General features: G+C 35.0%; 1 protein-coding gene across 8 annotated transcripts in view; it reads right to left on the minus strand.

Moving 5' to 3' along the window:
- Positions 1 to 19,916, minus strand: part of AKAP6 (A-kinase anchoring protein 6) — a 616,970-nt gene that overhangs the window by 12,716 nt on the left and 584,338 nt on the right. The gene's annotated exons all lie outside the window — the stretch shown is intronic.

The following is a 19,916-nucleotide window of genomic DNA, read 5'->3' on the forward strand; positions in this document are numbered from 1 at the left end:
ACTTAATCTCTGCCTGCCTTAATTTCCTCAATTGAACATTGAGAATCATAATGGTGCCAACTTCACAGGGTTGTTGTGAAGACTGATTGAATAAGAAAATATCTGTGTAGTGGTTGGCATGGTATCTGGAGCATAATAAGCACACAATAAATGCTCCTTTCCTTTCCTCCATCTATCTATCCTCAGAGTATGGTTGAAAGATTTTGAAAAAAAAACTTTCTGCCAATGTTATTTTGTCATACAAGGAAGTAAAAGAAATTGAATTTTAAGATCATAGAAGTTAATTTTTATATTTGGAGTTAATTTCAGGTTTATCGGTGGATTGAGAGCCAGGTGTCGAGATGGGAAGTCCTAGGTTCAAATCTGGCCTCAGACACTTCCCAGTTGTGACCCTGGGCAAGTCACTTAACCCTCATTGCCTAGCTCTTACCACTCTTCTGCCTTGGAAAAAATACACACTATTGCTTCCAAGATGGAAGGTAAGGGTTTTAAAAAAATAATTTTAGGTTTGTGCTTCTTTATTTTTAAAAGGAAATAGGTAAAGTCAAAACTGATAGCATAAATGAAGACAAATATAGTATGATAGATCTGTTTTCTTAAATTCTGTTTCCAGCATCAGAGTCCACAGAAATATTTATTTCTGCAGCTAATGTTGGGGAAAAGCACTCTCAACTCTTTCCTCTTAAACAAGAATCAAAAATAACACATATATAAGAGTGATCCCAAAGTCTTAGTGTAGTTTTAAGCTATTATTAATTTTAATAGCTTAAAACTACATGAAGAGTTTTGGGATGCCCGGTATAGTATTTATATTCACAAAGCATGTTATATTACCAAATGGGATTATGCTGGTATATTGGCACTTGTGTGCAGAACTTCTGTAGAAAAGGGTGACTGTATCCATGAAGGGCATCCTATTTGTAGTCTGCTTCTTCATTCATAGTAGGAAAGGAATATTTTTTTTCATCTAGTCTGTAATTTAACCAATATAGGGAGCTCCTGAGAAGTGTTTTTCTCTACCCATAAAGACCAATTCCTTTTCTGAAACTTAGGAGTTTTACAGAATCTCCTGAGTATACTCAGAGGTTAAGTGACTTGTCCAGGGTCATAGTCAGGAGGTACCCAAAGTAGAACTTGAGCCTAGATCTTCCTGAATCCAACAGCAGTTCTCTACCTATTACACTATGCTACTCTCTCTGCCACATTGCTATGTAAGATATATATAATATGTACATATACATACACATATGTGTATATATGTCCATATATATGTGTATGTATAAACAGACAAGCTCAACTAGCAAAAGTAGCTGTGGAAGTCTGAGGGAGAGAGAATAGGTAGCAGGTTCCAGGCAAATCAGACTACTTCCACCACTCTGAATAACACCTTTCCTCAGACCCTGATGGAAACAGTTCAGGATCTAAACCCAAGAAATAACAGTGTACTCCATGACCCTGGTTCTAGTCTTGGCCTTTCAGCCATCATCATCTCTTGTGGAGAATGTACCACGTCTACCACCAATACCAGTGGCTGACCAACTTCTATCAAGGGGCGAGTAAACCCAACAGGAGCCATAATCCAGATGAGCAAGCTTTGTGGAAGAGAGGACACATCTTCACTAGCTTCACCTGTCACCCATTTGGCAGGCCAGCCAGTCTAACCAAAACAATGAGGGACCTTGAGGGAGAAGCAAAAAGCAGCATATGGTAAATCAAAGCACCGCCAATATCTCAACCATCATTTCCTTTAAGATTGGTGGGGAATGGCTCTATCCTCAAGTCCATTGACCTTGTTTCCAATCTAGCCACAACACCACCATGCAAGAAATTAACTTTTATGGAGATTTGACCTGACAATTGCCTCCTCAATGGTCAAAACCACTGAAGATTCAGAAGATTCTTACTATCTAAGTCATTGACATTTTCAAATAGTTTGACATTAGAAATGGATCTGATGTAATCAGTAGAAATGACACTAAAGGAGACATATTACTATTTACTTTTCTATTGCATCCTGAATACTACAAGAATTTCCATCCAACTTGCCCCTGAAACCTCCCAAATGTGTTGTCTCTCCCAAAAAGAATGTGACGTCCCTGTGAGCAGGAACTTAAATGCTTTTCTATTTGTATCTTTGATTTTTAGGATAGTATTTTGCACATGGTAAGCACATAATAAATGTGATTTTTTTTGTTCATTCTAGTCACCTATCCATTCACTGTAAGCTTCATTATAAGCATTTTATATTATGAATCAAAGATCTTTCAATGCTTTGGCTGGGGGAAAAATAGGTCACAATATTTTAATTCTTCAGTAGTGGGGAAAAAAGATTTTTCTGAAGCAGAAGAAAGTCTTCAATCCTTCTTGAAAAGTGATAGTTAAAGGATCACACACAAACATATTAGGTATAAAATATCCATTAGCACTTTATTATACTGGATATGTAAGAGATTATCTGTATAGCCTACTTAAGTGTAAAAGAGTCCAGTTACAAAGTAAACATTAATTAAAGGATATTTTTAAATTTTATAACAGAAATCTTTCATGCTGCCAATATTATAGTAGTTAATCTAATACACCAGCAGTCATAACACTTGCTTAGGTATGGAGTACATTCTCTGTGATGAATTCCTATTAGAATTTCTGTTTATTCTTTGCTTGCTGATAAAGGAAGTACTAATGACTGGTTAGCATGGTTAATGAATGTTAAAATCCTCAGCTGTAAGAACAATCAATCAGTCTAATCAAATAGTATATTAATTCCAAATATTGTCTGTGCTGACACTGTACTCTAAGGAAGTGCTAATAAATAATTGAGCCAGTCTTTCCATTTAAAAACAGGGGCTGGGGTGGGGGGGACAAGCCAGTCATTCTGAGAGAATTTACCACTTGCCAGAACAATTTCTAATGGTGCCCCATATGATGTGGATGCATTTTTAGACACACTATTCCATGAACTTGATATCCATAAAAGCAACTGGAATTTGGTCTATAAGTGACTTGGAGAGGTACTTATGGACTCAGCTATTTGCTTCAAGAGGTTTGGTTAAACTCAATCCACAAAAAGTGTACATGGGTGTGTGTCTGCACACACACACACGCACACACATGATATTGAAAGAGAGCAGTATCATGTTTACTAAGCAGAAAGCCAGCCTTAGCACTTGGAAGACATGGTCTGACTTGTGCTTCAGTGACACACAGGAGATATGATCCTGGGCAAATCACTTAATCTCTTGTGGTCCTTTGTGAAATCTAAGTCTGTAAGCGAAACTTCATTTGCTGGTTTGTATTAGGAGTTGGAAAGCACCATTGAAACTATTTCTATTAATGGAGTTTTTAGCTGCTATGACACACTGATTAAATTGAGTTTATAATCTAAAATAATATTGAGATCATTTTCATGGAAAACATTATCTGGGGGAAGGGGGGCAGCTGGTTGGTTTAGTGGATTGAGTGCCAGGCCTAAAGTCCTGGTTTTAAATCTGGCCTCAGACACTTCCTAGCTGTGTGACCCTGGGCAAGTCACTTAACCCCCATTGCCTCGACCTTACCACTCTTCTGCCTTGGAATCGATACATAGTATTGAGTCTAAGCGAGAAGGTAAGGGATTTAAAAAAGAAGAATTATCTGGGTAAGATCCTTCACATCCTATACTTGTACAGCTGAAATTTTGGACACAAGTGTAGGATTTTATATTTCTTTTTATTAAATATTATCTTATTAGTTCAAGTCTATTATTTTAGACTCTTATGATATGAATTCCAATTCAGTCATCCAATACATTAGAGTTAAATGGTTAGGCAAATGGTTCATAGGTTGTAGGAATAGAAGGGAACTGAGAGGTCATTTAGTCCAACCCTGTCATCAATGAAGAACTTTTTGTTGTTTGATCATGTCCGTCACATCTGACTCTCTGTGACCCTGTCTGGGGTTTTCATGGCAGTGGTACTGGAGTGGCTTAACATTTTCTTTTTCAGCTCATTTTACAGATAAGGAAATTGAGACAAAAAGGGTTAAATTACTTGTCCAGGGTGACATAGCAAGGATGTGTCTGAGGCCAGATTTGAATTCAGGTCATCCCAAATCCAGATTCAGTACTATCCACTGCACCAACTAACTGCCCTGCAAATCTGGTTTCAGATACTTACCAGATGTGTAATCCTGGTATTTTTTTTGAAAGGTACAAATGTTTCCTCTTTAAATCCAAGAGATAAATACTAAAATTCACAGATGATAGTGAAACAAAGAAAAAGCAAAAACAATTCCTGCCCTCATGAAACTTTCATTCTAAGGAAGGAAATAACATGTACATAAAAAGATACATAAACTATACATATAAAGAAAATGGAAAGAATTTTAGAGGGAAAGCACCAGTAGCTGGAGAGACCAAGAAAGCCCCTCTGCAGAAGGAGGCACGTGAGCTGAATTCTGATTCATTCTAGTCATGGAGATGGAAGGGGGAACATTATGGATGAAGAATAGGAAATATGGCCCAGTATGGCAGATCAATAAAGCAAATGAGGAATCCACAAGAAGGACTGAAAGACAGAAGGGGCCAGGTTGTGATGAGCTTTCAAGACTCCGGGGAAAACTCTTTCTCCAATAAGACCACGCCGTGATTCTCAGAATACTTTGTGGCTACACAAATGTCCCTTTGAGTGTCAGTTTTGCATTTTGGAGAATGATTTGTGCATGATATTTTTAGTGAGAGCAAAAATATACTTGTAGATTAATTTTTAAAATACTATTTATTTCATTTTAATTCATTTAAACTTCTTTTTCTATATTTTATATTAGTCTAATAGTATACACATATATATGCACATGTACAGTTTTTATTTTTAAAAATATACATATGTTGGCTATGAGTAACCAGAAATGTTTTACTTATATAAATAATTTTTTCTAAACTGGGGATCAATGACTTTGAGAGTTTTTGACAGTTAACTAAGAAGAAACATCTAATCCAGATAGATACATATAGCAATGCCTAGCAAACTATAGCAAAGTCAATCAGTTCCAATATCAGTAGAAGTTCTTGGTCAAAGAGCTCAGAAGCAACAAAAAAAAGAAAGGTTTTGTGACCTGTTGGGATTTCCCTGTAATAAGTGTTTACTTGCAGCATGACAAATAGTTCCAATCTCCAATGACTTTTAAGTTACTGTTGCAGCTACTATTTACAGAATAAAAGCCAATAGGGGCTCAGACATGGGCTGATGTTTCAAATTTACTTTCTTCCCATGTGTTTTATGGACTTCAGTATGCAGGATTTCAACTTTGGATCCTTTCCAATTGGGAAGGAGAACACTTTCTGGCAGTTAATCATAGAAATTGTCCTTTGTTTATTCTAGGATCAGACACTGAAATAGTATGGTTAGCATTGGGATATGGCCGTTTGCCTTTATCATAACCAAGATTTCCATGCAGAGCCACATTTTTTTGCCATAAATTTCCAAATCAAATCTATTCCATTAGTAATGCCCATATCAGGGCATTGAACTTTTGAATATCATTCCTCACAACTAACAAGAGCACATTCTTTTCCACCTTCCATTCTTTCTGGTTCTCTTACCAGTTTTATGGAGCCCAGGACATTCATCAAATGACTAAAATAATTCTAGTTCAGTGGGTCTAAGTCTCTTTATGGTGTGAAATGACGGGAAGAATGAATGACTGCTACTGTAATAATGCTGGGGGGAGGTGGTAGGGTTCCATGGCTTATGGCAAAAATAGCTTTTTATTAATTATACCAGAGTGGACGCAAAGCTTTTTGTGCAAAGCTCTTCACACAGAGATCCAGAGGTCTTTGAGGAATTAGAAAGAATAAAAGATAATCTAAGGAAAAAGAAATGAAATATATGTTATATAAATGAATATGAGCCATAAAAATAATAATGTCAAACTATGGCTATATAATATTGATTGTAACTTTTCTAGGATGAAAAAGGGAATATGATTTTAGGAGGGCCATTTTAACTCTCAAGGCATCAGTTTCCCTGCAGGGCTTAAAATGTTCTTATTGGTGCATGAATGGAAACTATCTTAGTAATGTGTCAAAGTTTTCATTTTATCCAGTGAACCAACAGGACCTACTTAGTATGGGCATTATTTATTTTAGTGTTTTATGTGAGATATGTATGCACATATACATGTATGTACAAATATACATACATATATGTTGTTCAGTCATGTCTGATTCTTGTGATCCCATGGACCATAGCATACCAAATTGAATTTTCTTGGCAAATGATATAGGAGTAGTTTGACATTTTCTTCTTCAGTGGATTAAGGTAATCATAGTTAAGTGACTGATGTAGGGTCACATAGCTAATAAGTATTCAAAGCTAGATTTGAACTTAGGTCTTCAAGACTCCAGGCCCAGCACTCTATCCACTGAGCCACCTATCTGCCTCCACATATATGCATGTATAATTTATATGTGTATGAAATATAGATTTACATTAAATTTTATAAATGTATAATTTATATAGCAAATATTTGGATAGATACACATATATAAAATTCATTTCAAGAAAAATATAAACTTCCTTTATCTGCCCCAAATAAGAGTGATGCTGATGAGATTCTCTACTTTCCCTATAATCCATGTGTTTATTTGAATCTCTTTTGGCAGCTCAATTTTATGAAATAGTAAGTTCTTTCATTTTCATCCTCTTTCCTTCCCTGGAGTTTCTCTCATATATAGCAGCATCTTAAGAAAAAAAAACAACACAACACTTAAGCAGTTAATTTTTCTTTTATATTCTCTAATTGACCTCTGGAGATCATGGAGCTTTTGAAAGACTATTTAAATTTATTCTCTTCTTATTAGGACATAAACATGATCTCTATTAAGCAATTTCAGTTCAAATTGTATTAAATTTTTTTTCAGTAAATCATTAAGCATTATTTAAGTGCAGAATATGTGCCAAACACTGTTATGAGCTAGAGATATAAAAATAAAAATGAAATTGTAGCTACCCTGAAGGAACTTGCATTCCATTGCCTGAAACATATTTGTTCATATATATTTCTCCATTGTTTTTCCCTTACAAACTTTCTGCCTAGTTCAGAATTTTTCACTAGCATAGTTTAGAAATATAAATTCCTTTAAAAGTCCTTTTTTTCTATGTAGAATTATTCTCTACTACTTCTTAATTTTGTTATAAGCTATTTTTCATTTCCTTTCAACATACTGTATTCCAATCTTTTCTTTCTTACCTTGTAGCCTATGTGTAGTCCCATGTATTCCTATTAGGTCCTACAGAACATAACTTCCTAACTACATGTAATATATTTTTTCTTTGTTGCAGGAGCCCTCCATTTTGACTACCACATTTCCAGTTGGGTTATAGCTTAGATTTATATCTCTTATGATCTATGGATTTGGTTAATCTTCTGGTTCCAATATTGGGAGAGGGTAGAGGTTCTTGAAATATAGAATTCTATCTTTCGGTTTTACCATGTTTTATGGGACCTTAATGAATCCTAGATTATCATGCTTTGCCCTGTATTCCTGAGCAGTTGTTTTTAAAAGTAGATTTTTTACACAGTTTTAAATTTTTTTCTGTTTTTTTTTACTTTTCCCTAATCTTTTATGTTTTAGTAATTAAACTCTTATTTTTCTTGCATTTTTTCCAAGCTCTTGATCCTATTTTATCTCATATTTTCTGGCAAATTACCCCCATGATCACCTCTCATTTTCTGATTTTTAATTTCTCCCTTTTCATTGACTCCATTTTTGCTACCTATAAACATGCTTATGTATTTTGGACTATTAAAAAAGGGGGGGGGACTTACTTTACTCTACTATCCCCTCAAGCTAAATTATATATTCTTTTTTCTTCACAAACTACTGGGAAAAAATGGCTGTCTACTGTCTACTCTTGTTACCTCCACTTCTCATTCAGTACTCAAACTTTCATTATCTTCCTTCCAATCTTATCATTCAACTGAAATTATTCTCTTCAAATTATTATCACCAATGGTCACTTAATTCTTAAATCTAAAGACCTTTTCTCAATCTTCATTCTTTTTGACCTGCCTGAAGCATGAAGCACCAACCTTCTTTGAAGGACTCTACTGATTCAGCATCATATTCACATCTAATTTCCTTTATACAAGATGAAAATTCTGCATATGTAAGAGCAGAATAATAGGCTCCCCTTGGGTACTAAAGAAAGATAAATATTCAACAAACATTTATTAAGCTCCTCCTCTATAGAGCCTTGTGTTTTATGCCTAGGGAACAATCATCAGAGAAGGCACCAGGTGTCTAGAATTCCAAGTCCCAGCTCTCTAAATATTTCCTTAGGTTCCTCATTTCTGAAAGAGAGATAATAGTATTTGCCATATCAATCCTGAAGTGCTACTGTGAGCAGAGCTCATCTTAAATCTTAAAATCCTATGGTTTTGTAAAGTCTTTTAAAATAAATTTTTTTTTTCAGATCTTCATTCCCCCATCACTTTGAGAGATTGAGAAATGAAGGAAAAAACTGTTTAAAAAATGTAATAACAAGCAAAACAAATTCCCCTAATCACCATATTTGATAAACATGTGTTCATGTCCATAACATACATATATAATATACACATACAAATGCATATATGAACACACTGTGATACACACATATATTATATACACATAAACATATACATATGTGTGTGCCCCAAAGTCCATCACCTCTCTATTAGGAAGTAGGTAACATGTTTCATTTTGAGTCTTCTCAAATTGTGATTGGTCATTTGTTGATCAGAGTTCCTACCTCTCAAGGTTATTTATCTTTACAATATTGCTGTTATTGCATAAAATGTTATTCGGCTCACTGAATATTAAGTCAATTCATAAAAATCTCATGTTTTTTTTTTAAATCTCCATCATTTCTTATAGCATACAAGAATCTATCATAGACAAATGCCAAAATTTGTTTAGTCACCTGAGTATCCTCTCAGTTTACAAATCTTTGCCATCACAAAAAAAAGAGTTATAACAAATATTTTTGTAAATATTGTAAAAGAGTCTATTTTGTACATTGATTCACAGAAGGGCTGCCTTTTCCTCTTTCTTTTATCTCTTTGGGCATGTAGCACAAGTGGCAGTATCATGGGTCAAAGTTATAATCAGTTTAGTAGTTTGGGGAACATATTTCCATGTGGTTTTGTAGAATGACTGTGCCAGTTCATAGTGTCACTAGCAATTAATGTGCCTGTTTTATCACAGGCCCTCTAGTACTTGCCATTTCCCCTTTTTGATCAACTTTTTCAGTCTGATGAGTGTGAGGTGGAACCTAAGCTTTTGCTATATTATGCATGACTGAATAGTTTCAGATAGTTCTATGCAAAACTAGAAGATCAATTGATAGTTAAATTTAGCTGAAAGCTTCACAGAGGAAGGGGGGCTTGAGTTAAGCCTTGAACGAAGGGAATGATTTCAATAGGCAGAAATAGGTTGATGAAAGGATATGAGGAAGAGTTCAAACAAAGGGGGCAAAGTGGGGGCAAAAGAAAATGACAAAAAGGGATGGTGAGTAGCCAAAAACTTTCTTGGCAGGAAATTTGTAAACTTAAGCAGTTAGTGAAAACTTAAAATTCAGGTTGGAATTGGTAAAATTTGCCTTAAGAAAACACTTTTAAGATTTGCAAAGTGCTTTCCATATGTTTTCTCATTTGATTCATGCAACAGCCTATCCCCATTTTATAGAGGAAGAATCAGTGATATGCCAAACTGAATTCTGGTAGACTTAGGTGATGTGTTGGCTCGTTTCTCTTCTTTTCCTCCCTTTTTGTTCCAGGGAATGTCTTTCTGGGTAGAGCAGGGCAAAGGTGGGGGGAGGAAAGGGGCATTTTTGGAAATAAAATTTTAAAAATGCAAAACCAAATGATAACAATAAAATTATTTTAATGGAATGTAAAGTTTTGAAAAATATCTTCAAATTAGGACTACTCAACAAACAAATATATGCTAAGTCCTCCTATATTACCAAAAAAAAAAAAAAAACCCACAAAACTATTTACATAGCTTTCTTCTATATTATTTATCAACAAAATTCTTCTTAAGTCTACTATGCCTGCCAAAAACTCAAACTCTGACAGGTCTCACTAAGACAATATTTCTAGGACAATAATTCCCCAGGGCCAATCTTACTTATTGTTTGGCCAAATTGACTTGAGAGTGACATTTTCAAGCATAGCAATTTTTTAAAATTTCATTTTATTTTCCTCCAATTACATGTAAAAAGAGTTTCCAACATTTTTCAAAGAATATTGTCTCAAATTCTCTCCCTTCCTCCTTAATCCCCTACTCCTACCCTCATTTTGAGATGGTAAGCAATCTCATGTAGATTTTACAAGTGCAATCATGCAAATCATTTTTCCATATTAATTCTTTTGTGAACAGAAACTTGCATAAAATTTTTTAAGAAAGAAAGTGAAATTTTCCTCTGATCTGATTTCAAACTCTATCAGTTCTTTCCCTGGAAGGAAATGGCAGTTTTTATAAGTCCCTTGAGATTGTTTTGGATCATTATATTACTAAATATAGGTAAATTATTCCCAGTTGTTCATTGTACAGTATGCTTGTTGTTGTTTATAGCATTCTCCTGGTTCTGCTCATTTCACTCTGCTTCAGTTCACATAAATCTTTCCAGGTTTTTCTGAACTTTTCTTGCTTGTTATTCCTTACAGCACAATAATATCTAATTGCAATCATATGTTATAACTTACACAACCATTCCCAAATTGATGGGTATTCCCTCACTTTCTAATTCTTTGCTCCTAAGCTGCTTTCAATATTTTTGTACATTCATGTCTTTTTCCCCTTTTATTTTCTATCACTTTGGAATCCAAACCTAATAATAGCATTGCTGGGTCAAAGGATATGTACTGGTTTATAGCCTTTTGGGCATAGGTTCTGATTTCTGTTTAGGATGATTGAATCAGTTCACAACTCCCCCCAAAATGTATTACTGTCTCAATTTTCCTACATTTCCTCTAAGTTTTGTCTTTTTCCTTTTTTTGTCATAATAGCCAATCTGGTAAGTGTAGAATGGTATCTGAGAATTGTTTTAATTTGCATTTCTCTAATAGTGATTTAGAGCATTTTTTGCTTTGTCTAAGAGCTGCCTGTTGATATCCTTTGACCATTTATCAATTGGTAAATGACTTGTATTCTTACATATTCGACTCACTCTATGTATTTGAGAAATGAAGCCTTTATTAGAGAGGTTTGTAAAAAAGTGAGTCTTTATTATTGCTGAGTCATAGTACTTTTTGAAAGTCTTTTATAGTAGATAGACTGATGGAATTGAAGTAAAAAAGACGTGTGTTCAAATCTTGCCTCAGATATTTACTAGTTCTATGATCCCAGACAAGTGATCTAACTATTTTAGCTTATTTCCTCATCTATAAAATGGGAATGATATAGCGCTTACCACATAGGATTGTCATGAGGAACAATTATGATAATATGTGTGTCTTTAGATATATCACACAAAACTTCTTTTCCTTCCTGATTTATTTTATCCCACCCCAATTAATGTAATCAGAGAAGGCCTAGACTACTCAATTGAATCAGTCATTAAACATTTATTATGTATCAGTCACATTTTTCTTATATATATATGTATGAATATATATAATATGTTTATTATATATATTATAATATATACAATATAAACAAAAAGACAGTCCCTACCTTCAAGAAGTTTGTATTCTAATGGGGAAAGATATCACTTAAAAGGAACCTGAAGATTTGGGAAGAAATTATTCCAATGGGAATGGGTATTGTGGAGTAGTTTAGACTCTACTGAGTTGAAAAATGAAGAGCTGACTGGTCTGAGGTAGGGGAGTCACCCTTAAATGAAATTTCTGGGACGAGCCAGTTAATTATTGTAGGGAAGGGTCAGAAGGGCTGAGGGTATTTTCTGAGGTATGAATTCCAGGGCTAAAGTGATCTTCTAAGATGAAAAATTTTCTGGGATAAGGTAAAGTCATCTGAATTACAGGATATAAACTATTTTTGAACATGCTTTAATCAGTTCTGCAGAAATAAAGTGCTCTGGTCTTTGGATAAAGACCGATGAAAAAGATATGCCATTTGATTTGTTGAAAGAAACAGATGCCATCATTCCAGCACCAGGCCATTGTAGTGTTGGAGAAGTTCTGTCTATCTGGGAGGAGGAAAAAGAGTTTCTTTTTCTCCTCTTCCCCACCCTTCCCTTGACCAAGCGAGTTTAGGAAATCTGTCAGAGTAATCAGAGGTCCCACCAGTGATCTGAAGTCAGTAATAGCATCCACCAGAGCCAGCGGCAGTGACCTCACTGCAGCAATAGCTAATGACCCCCCTGGCTTGAGAGCTGAGAGACACACTGAAGAAAGGCAGCTTTTCGACGTTAGAAGACAACCCACACTTAGAAACCAATAGAGAAGGGAAATTATGAGAATTCTGCAAAAAGAAAAAAGATTTCTAGTGTGATTTTACCCTTTGTGATTTTATTAAAGCTGTGATTTTAACCTTTGGCCATGTATAGTCTTTACTTTTGAGAACATTCTCCACTTTTGAAAACATTCCCCTTGCTAGATGGGGACCCATGAGCAAAAGTTCTAGAAATTCTGCCCCCTCCAGGCTACTCCTAGTAGATGTAATCCACAGCACTCTTCCTATCAGGCCTGCCAGTGTGAGAGGGATTGATTAGTTATCCCTGAAGACAGAACTATGTATGTAAAATGCTTTATAAATTTTAAAATTCTCTGTATATTTTAGCCAACCCTACCACCATTTCTATGAGTCTTAGTTTCCTGAAATGGGGTCTAATACTATCACCCACCTCATATACGGTCTTCTACAAACGTTAAAATACTATTGTATATGCATGTGAGTTACTATCATTAGTAAAAAGTTGCAGAAGTATTATTATTTGCTTTACTCTTAGGAATATCCTTCCACAGCAGGAAAGTCACAGGTCTTTTGACATATTAAAGTGAATACTGAATGGCTCACATTGTGCTGGATGCTTTGGTAGATAAAAATGAACCACAAAGATACAAGTGAACCCACCAAATGGGGTGAAAACTGGCACACACAGATCAATTAGAGAACAGTTAAATGCTAAGCTCTATTGATTATGAATAATAGGAGTTAAAAGAATTTTTTAAAAAATTAATGTGACCATGGTATTGGGGAATTGGGAAATTTCTGACAGAAAATAGGATGTACTAGTTGTTGAGAGGAATAGGAAAAATTTGTCATTGTTGAGTTGCTTTCAATTATGACTGACAAAGTCTTGTTAAATAAAATCCCACCCTCAACAAGAAAACTCCAAATCTGCACTAAATTAGCCTTCCCTCTGTGACTTTGGCGTTGAAAGTCGAAAGAGGCAAGATTTTGTAGCATTCAATACCTAATAGGGACAATGGATATAAGAACTAAGGAAGAAACAAACACCACATTTGATAAGCAGAAAATCAGCAGAAATTTTGAAAAGGAAAATATTAGCAATGTAATGGCTATAGAATACAGGGCATTATAAATTATAAAGGCAATAGTGGTGCCAAAGAATGGGTAACTGAAGAGATGTCCATCAATTAGGTAATGGCTGAACAAGTTGTGGTACATGATGATAATGGAATACTATTATGCCATAAGAAATGACAAACTAGATGATCAGAAAAATAAAACCAAAACAAAACCCTGGAGAGACTTATATGAAGTGGTACAAAGTGAAGTGAGCAGAACCAAGAAAACATTACACACAGCAACAACAATTAATGCATGATGATCAACTGTGAATGACTGGACTATTATTAGCAATGCAATGGTCCAGGACAACTTCAAGGGATTTATGATGAAAAAGGCTATCTATCATCATAGAAGGAACTGATAGAGTCTGAATGCAGATTGAAGTATGCCATTCTTCATTTTATTTCTTCCATGAATTTTTCTCTAGTATAAGTTATATGTGTCTTCTTTCATAACTTGATAAGCATATATTCCATGATAGTACTATGTGCCAACTGCATCATATTACCTGCCATCTTGAGGAGGAAGGAGAGTTGGGAAGAAGGGAGAGAACATGGATTATAAAATGTCTGACAACAATTGTTAAAAATTATATTAATATGTAATCTGCAAAAAATACATTTAAAAAAAGAAGGGATGTGATGGCATACTTTCAAAGGATCTTGGCATTGAAAGAAAAAAAAACGAAGTGGGCTATTATTTTTAAGAAAAGTACAATTGAACAATAAGGATCAAGCTGAGGCAAGGTCACTGAAATCTGTAATAAGCTAAATAAAGAAAGACAGATCTCTACCTTCTCTCTGAATTTTTCTGCAATCCAGCAGTAGGGCTGAAGGGGATTATTTGGGGTCCTATAGGATATTATTTAGTTTTCTAACACATCTTAAAAAATCAACTCTAGATGTACTCTACAGATTTATGAACTATGCCTTATTGAATCAATTCTTCATATATCTTTAATATGTTGATTTATTATCTTTATCATCATAATCAGAGCATCTAGAGCTGGAAGGAACATTAGGTGTAATCTAGACTGATCTCATTAACTGATGAAGAAACCAAGGACAAGGTGGCACAGATAATGATGGCAGAGCTTGGATTTGAACCCAAGTCTTCTGATTCTAAATCTAGAATCTATTCATTACACCATGAAATATTGAAGCATTTTCTGAGTGAAGATGGAAACCCAAAACTTTTAGTGTTCAGTAGATGATATTCTTAAAATGCTAAGAAAGTAATCCATAGGAAAAATGAAGATAAAATCATCACATGCTATAATAAAGTTTTTCCTTTCTCCTCAATTCAATAATTCATGCCAATTTATATTTATTATGTATATATTATACATGCATCCAGGTATTGTGCTAGGTTCCAGTGACAAACTAGAAAAGGGAAGAAAAGAGTTCCTGTCATTAAGAAGCTACTAATGGAAAACACACAATATGTACAAAGATAAACAGACTCTAATTTTGGCAAGGATGGAGATCATAGGAGAAAGCAGAGCCAGAAAAAGGGTAGGAATCAGGGAAATTGATGTAGGAGGTGGTACTTCAATCTTGAATGGAGCTAGGCATTCCAAGACCATAAGGTGAGGAGAGAGAGCACTTTTAGCATGTGTGCATAGTTAAACTCCATACAACTCACTTCTATATAACAATATTATCTGTACTGATAAATACAGCTATTTAATTAACAATTGCTAGGTTCAAGACATTGTATAGGGATTTTATAACATAATTGTATTCATTGTTTTATATAATCATACAATTAACTTAAGAATAAATTTATGTAAACTAATGAATAAAATTATATAGTATAATTTCTTTACAAAGCCTTCCATTGGTTAAGTAGTTTTAAAGGCTGGATAAATAGGAATAATTTTCATCAGGTTCTGTTTTCATAAGACAGGTTAATGTTTTGATAGGTGATCATCATTGATAATTAAGTGACCAAGATAGGTGTAGTATTGTCCTCTTTTGTCCCTTAATAACACTTAAATAAGTCAAATTTATTTTTTGCCCTGATTTTATGTTTTATCACAGGCGACTAAAGAAATACATCTACTGTAGTGACTTTCATTAACATAGGAATTTCCTTTATTTCCCTTGACAGGGATGTTATATGTTAGCATATTAAGCTCTTCAGAATAATTCAAGAGCAGACTGAATAGAAAAATTGATTTCTCCCCCTACTCCTTCCTTCAGTCACTATTCTGCAGCTCCAAAGAGTCATGTCACCTTTTAAAGAAAGTGTCTAAGCTCAGCAGTATAATGAGAGGGAAAAAAGAAATTAAAAAACAAAAATTTCTAAAAGAGATCTGAAACAAAAACAACCTATCTGTCTCTCCAGCAATATTTGGATTTAATTGAGTTATAAATAAAGTGATTTGAAAACATAAATAATAATCTCAGTTTAGCTTGAATAGCAAATCCAAAACCTTGAAATGGTGACATTCTCTTTATTCCACCACATTGTAAGCCTATTTGGATGACAATGATAGACCCACATGCCAAGTTGTGTAAGTGGCTTTTTTCCTAATGATAACATCTGGCTCTATGGCACGTTTTGCTGGCATTTGTTCTAGTTGCTTTGTGGTTGCCTTTTTGTCTGACAAGAGGAGACATGACAGGGTGTTCTGTGCTCCCAAATGTCATTTCTGCATCATTTTGGCCAGGACAGAAATTGTGTACTTCCCCCACCTCCCTTTCACAGCCATTGTGATAAAGATCCTAACATGAATTCTATACTGGGAAGTAAAAGACCGAGAAAGCATACTGATGTAAAGGAGCAAAGTAAGGTTCTAGACCATCTTGACACCTGGAAGCCACATAAATCTCTATAATACCAGTCCAGTTTTCTGTGATTCCTTGAGAGATAGATTACAATTCAGCGAGGTTCCCTTCCTGCCCACCTTTCAAACTGAACTTTAAAAACAGCAAGACTCTGGGTAGACACTCAGAATAGCAATTGTCCCTGTTACTACCAAGGATAATTTGTCAAACTGCTACGGTCTGAAACCCCAGGCATGAGATAATATGGTTCATCTGTATTGCGAGTTAGTTTTACCTTAACAATGAATAGCATGTATTAGTTCCCACAACCTTTTATCAGTTCTTTGTCCCTGAGGGAGCGCATAAGTAGAAAATTTAATGACACTAATGTTTATTATAACTGGCAAGGCACGGGTTGGTTCTTAGGCTGTTTACAAGTCTGTGGTATATACTTTTATATGCACATGTTGTCACCTTCAATAGAGTATAAGCTTCTTGAAGACATGGATTATTTCATTTTTGTCTTTTGTCCTCAGGGTCTACTCAAGGATGGCACCTAAGTTAGGAGCTGGGAGAACTAGGAAGATGGTAGTGCCCTGGATAGTAACAGGGAAGTTTGGAAGGTAGGAGGATTTTTGGGGGTGGGTGGGGGGGGAGAGATACCAAATTTAGTTTTGGACATAGTGAGTAATGTAGCTGGAGATTTGAGATTTGAGGTCAATAGAAATTAGGACTAGATAAGTATTTTGCGAATCATCAGCACAGTGATTATAATTGAACATGTGGAACATTACCTTCAAGTGAACTAGTATAGAGGGAGAAGAGAGTCAGAGAAGGGCCCTGTCTGGTGGACACCAAAGTTTGGCAGGAGAGACCTGGATGAAAATCCTATGAAGGAAACTGAGAAGTGGCTAGATAGATGGAAGGAGAACCAGGAAAGAGTAGTGTCATGAAAACCTACAGAGAAAAGAGTATTAAGGTGAGAAGAAGATCATCCTCAATATCAAAGGCTAAAGAGAGAGCAAGAAGGATGAGTATTAAGCAAAGACCATTAATTTTTGCAATTATAAGATCATTAGTAACTATGGAGAGAATAGTTTTGGTGGCATGATGAAGTCAGAAGTCAGAGTAAAGAGAGTCAAGAAAAGAGTAAGAAGAGATAAGCCTTATAAGATGAATTAATTCTTTTCCTTAAAAAAATATTGAAATCATCCTTGAGTCAAAAAGTCATGGGGACTTCCAATGCCTTCCATATGCCTTGATAGCATAGGTAGCTCAGAGGCAGGAGAGCTATGCTCATCTGATCAAGATGAGGTCCTCATTGCCTAGGTTTGTAGAATATCCTTTCCCTACTATGGGTAAGTAAATCTCCTTTAATTAGATATTAGATTGACTGTGATGCTCTCATTTCATTCCAATATCTAAATTATAAAGGGACTGGCCTCCTGACCCCTGGTCTACAGTAGATGCAACCTGGACTTCTGGAGGTGTAGCCAAGATGGCAGGGTAGAGAGTAAGTGCTCAGCTGAGCCCTTCTAACATTCCCCTCCAAATAATTTTAAAATAATGCCTCAAATCAAATTCTAGAGAGGTAACGCCAACAAAAGGTCATAATGAGACATTTTTCAGCCCGAGACAATTTAGGAATTAGGAAAGACTGATCTATGACAGGGGAAGGAGGGTGGAGAGGCTGACCTAGAACCCATATGGATGAAATACCAATGGTGGGACTAGGTAATGGTGACAGAAGCAACAACTGCTTTAGGAGCTATCAAACCAGAGATTTATCACATCTGATAAGTCAGTAATCATCACCAGGTAACTTGTCAGAAAGACATTAAAGTGCTAGCACTGGACACATTGCCTATATCCACTTCTGGATCAGAGTTCAAGGGCAAGGAGGAATACATTTAGTCAAGATGGAGTGGAAACCTGTAGAGAAGGTATTATTTCTGGCCCCAAGAGATCAGAGACCCTAAGTAGCAATGCGATTATAATCCCAAGGGATCAGAGAGACCCTGCCTGTGTATGGAACAAAGTGCAGACCTAGAGAGTAGCGACCACACCTCTCTTCAAATTACACTACCTTAGAAGCAGTGAAAATAGGTTAATAAGCAGTCCTACAAAAGTCCTTTTACTATACAAATATAGTGCCAATATCTTATCTGGGAGAAAAGAAGAAAAACTGGAAAAGAAAACTAAAGACCAATTTTCCTAATGAATATTGATGCAAAAAATCAGTGTCATTGACTATGTCAATAAAAAAAAATTACAACAGATGAAGAAAAAGCCTTTGACAAAATACAACACCCATTTCAATTTAAAATACTAGAAAACTTGGGAATAAATGGAGGTTTTCTTAAAATGATAAGTAGCTGCCATCTGAAACCAAGCAAGCATTATATGTAATAGGAACAAGCTTGAAGTCTTCCCAATAATTGGAAAATGAAACAAAGATGTCCAATATTGCCAGTATTATTCAACATTTAATAGAATTTCTCGTTATAGAGTAAGACAAAAAGAAATTTAAGGAACAAAAATAGACAACGAGGAAACAAACCTATCATCTTTGCAGATGATACACTGGTACACTTAGAAAACCCTAGAGAATCAATTAAAAAAACTAGTTGAAATAACGAACAACTTTAGCAAAGTTTCAGGATGTAAAATAAATCCACATAAATCATTAGCATTTCTATAACTACCAATAAAATCTAGTAGCAAGAGGTAGAAAGCAAAATTCCATTTAAAATAACTTCTGATAACAAAAGACATGTGGGGAGCTACCTGCCAAGACAAATCCAGGCACTATATGAACACAATTGCAAAAAATTTTTCAAAAAAATAAAGACAGATCTAAAAAATTGGAGAAATTAATGGTTCATGTGGAGGCCAAGCCAATATAATAAAATGACAGTTCTATCCAAGTTAATTTACTTTTTCAGTGCCACTCCAATCAAACTAGTAAAGAATTATTTTACAAAGATAGAAAAAAATAATAAAATTAATCTGGAAGAACAAAAGGTCAAGAATATTAAGGGAATCAATGAAAACATATGAAGAAAGGTGGCCTAGCAGTACCATATATTACAAAGTGATAATTTTCAAAAGAATCTGGTACTGGCCAAGAAATGAGTCATAGGTCAGTCAAATAGATCTAAGCTTTGTAAGGAGGAATACACCATTTGACAAAGTTTCTGGTAAAAGTTGCTAAATATATTCTGTTATATGATTGTGATGACATACTCTATGGCAAGCAGAATGCTTTCTGAAAACCCTAGAAAGACTTACATGAATTTAGGCAAAGTGAGGAGAACTAAGAGAATATTTTAATACAATAACAGCAATATTGTACAATGATAAACTGAGAAAAAGTCTTAGCTACTCTGATCAAGACAATGAATCAAGATGGTTCCAAAGGCCACATGATGAAAGACACTATTTAAGAACAAAGAGAGAACTGATAAATTTTGAATGCAAAGTGAAGCATGCTTTCCTTTATTTATTTATTTTGGTTTCATTTTGTTTGTGTTTTCTTTCACAGTATGGCAAATGTTTTGCATGACTTCATATGTATAATTGATATTACATGTCTGCCTTCTCAAAGAACGGGGAAGGAGCAGGAA

The sequence above is a fragment of the Monodelphis domestica genome, chromosome 1, assembly GCF_027887165.1.
Source record: "Monodelphis domestica isolate mMonDom1 chromosome 1, mMonDom1.pri, whole genome shotgun sequence".
Taxonomy (NCBI): Eukaryota; Metazoa; Chordata; class Mammalia; order Didelphimorphia; family Didelphidae; genus Monodelphis; species Monodelphis domestica.